The sequence below is a fragment of the Sardina pilchardus genome, chromosome 16 (genome assembly GCF_963854185.1).
Source record: "Sardina pilchardus chromosome 16, fSarPil1.1, whole genome shotgun sequence".
NCBI classification, from domain to species: Eukaryota; Metazoa; Chordata; class Actinopteri; order Clupeiformes; family Clupeidae; genus Sardina; species Sardina pilchardus.
In genome coordinates this window covers 30,864,919-30,867,418 of record NC_085009.1, presented here as the reverse complement: position 1 = coordinate 30,867,418, position 2,500 = coordinate 30,864,919, and the positions used below count along the sequence as shown (strand labels likewise).

The window sequence follows — 2,500 nt, the reverse complement described above, 5'->3', positions numbered from 1 at the left end:
GCTGCGGAACGCGCACAGGTGCGACCGCACAGGTGCGCAGACAGAGGGAAGCCCACCTGTCACGGCTCATTCAAAAGAGAAAAGAAAAGCTTTTCAAGTTTGTCATTTTAAACATGCACATGTACATTAATGCCCAATTTACTCTCCTCAGGAACACAATGCATGCTTTCAGATGCACGGGTTATATACGTCCCATTCAGGGCACGCATAGACAAAGAGGAGCTGCCCTCTCGATGGGGCTGAATGCAGAAACACTCATTAATGCAGAGAGGACGGAGTGGGAGTTTCAGAAATGTGAATGACATCTCATTACGGTGGACATTACACTAAACATCAATCACAAGAAAGATTTTGCATGATATAACGCTCCAGATTAAAAAAATAAATAAAAGATCAAAAGGCCAGTTTAAATGGAAACATGTACTTATAAAACTCAATGTATAATAATAATAATAATAATAATAATAATAATAGCAACAACAGCAATAATAATAATAATATTAATAATTATATATATATATATATATATATATATATATATATATATATATATATATATATATATATATATATAAAGGGTATATATATATACTGTACCTACATGATTTATTTCTGGAAGACAGTCATAACAGTGAAGACACAAAATGCAACAGCAACACGGTTTGGCAAATAAGCAAATGGTGCCAATAATCAGGCACATGGTGTAGATAACTAGACAGAAGCAAGAGCAGAGAGAGAGAGAGAGAGAGAGAGGATAGAATAGTGGAGTGATTAAAGGCGTCCAGATAAGAGCAGACGGATTGGTAATGGTGAGTTATGTGTAATGTCGCACCTGTGTCTTCTCTTCTCCTCTCTGTTCTTCTCTTCTCTTGTCCTCCGTCCGTCTCTGTTTTTCTTGTTCTAGTTTTTCCCAAACAGTTTTCCAAATGGGAGAGACATACTCAGCCCAGACTACACCACTAAGTGTGCCTAACTACCTGTGGGTTACTCTCTCTCTCTCTCATTCTCTCTCCCTCTCTATTCTCTCCCCTCTCTCTATTTTCCCTCTCTCTCTCTCTCTCCCTCCTCTCCCTCTATTCTCTCTCTCTCTCCCTCTCCCTCTCTCACTCCTCTACTGCGTGTGCTGTGTGATATCTTTCTCCCTCTCTCTCTCCCAGATAGCAAAATCATTATGGCCCAAATTTGGGCCAAAACTGGCATGCCATTTTGGCAAAGCTTTGGAATGATGTACGGCCCAAATTTGGCCCAAGTTAGGCATGCCAAAAGAAAAACAAAAGCAGGCCAAAGCCCAGCCAAAACCTATTGTGGAATACCAAAATGTAGCCAGAAGTATCCCAAAGAGTGGCCAAAATCCCAAAACCTTGCCAAAAAGATGCCATAACTGACCCACAGTGATGCCATAACTGACCCAAAGTATAGCTATTTATTAATTTATTTATTAATTCATTACTTTATTTTTTTATTTATTTATGAAGATTAGTTACGCAAAAATGTCCTAGTATCCTAGGCTCATAAATTAAAATGTTAAATTATGTTCTATGTGGATTATGCACAAAAAAAGTGACAATGTATTTTAAAGTGAATTTTTGTTTTTATTGGTATTCATTCAGTTTGCTGCTCCTGGTTGGGAGCCAGCTGACGTTTTTTCCTCACATCGCGCCCAGTAAAACCATCTCTTCATAGCCTTTGTAGCCGATCTGTAAATCCGTAGCAGCCGAGCAGGTTGGATTGCGCCTCACTGCATCTGAAATTGAAGACATACACAAAGAAAGTTTGTGTCAGTGATTTTAACAGATACAACTGGGTTTAAACAGCAATAATGCATGCTACAATATTTTTCACGATGCAAGTTCCAATAGAACTCATAGTGTGGGAGATAGGTGTGTGGGGCTGTGTGTCTGTGTCTCCAAGAAACATTTCAGGAAGTTTTCTGGAAGTTCAGTTCTGTTAAACTCTACTAAGAATAATTGTCTGACAGAAGACGCATAGGTGCAGGAGCTTTTGGAAAAGAGTTATCAGAGCCTAGAACAGAATGCTTGTAATAAACAGTGATGAACAGTTAAATGCTTACCAATCACTACTGCCTTCAGATGCAGTTTCTCAAAAAAGACATCTTTGACATCGGCTCCCCCTGCCAATCCAATAGTGATGACCTACAAAAGAAAAATAACCGGTCCGGTTGTATTACCATAACATTTTTACCATTCATTCAGCATTACCCACTCTTAGAGAAATCAAAGCAGCTCACCAATTCCTGACGAAGGTCCCGCTGGGTTGCCAGGTCACCCTCCAAGGCCTCCAGAGCCTGTGTGTCACCCAGGGGAAAATAGGGAATATGCTTGGAGGTGGGGGACATCTTGATGGATTAGTGTAGGTCTTGAATTATTTGTATCACATGCTCCTCTGCTGGTCCAACAGGATTTGTTGGTTCACCAACAGGTCACGCAGAAGAGCTGAAGAATACAAAAGCATCATTTAATATAAAAAGGCAGTTCTGAAT

At 39.8% G+C, this 2,500-nt stretch overlaps 1 long non-coding RNA gene across 1 annotated transcript in view; it reads right to left on the bottom strand.

The window, feature by feature from the left end:
- Positions 1 to 1,681: 1,681 nt before the first annotated feature.
- The window catches only part of LOC134060371 (uncharacterized), a 1,835-nt gene continuing 1,016 nt past the window's right edge, over positions 1,682 to 2,500 (bottom strand). Inside the window, exons 2-4 of the long non-coding RNA XR_009935173.1 lie at positions 2,249 to 2,453; positions 2,072 to 2,153; positions 1,682 to 1,744 (exon numbers count right to left, since the gene is read on the bottom strand). This is a non-coding gene — a long non-coding RNA (uncharacterized LOC134060371). The remainder of the gene's footprint in view (positions 1,745 to 2,071; positions 2,154 to 2,248; positions 2,454 to 2,500) is intronic.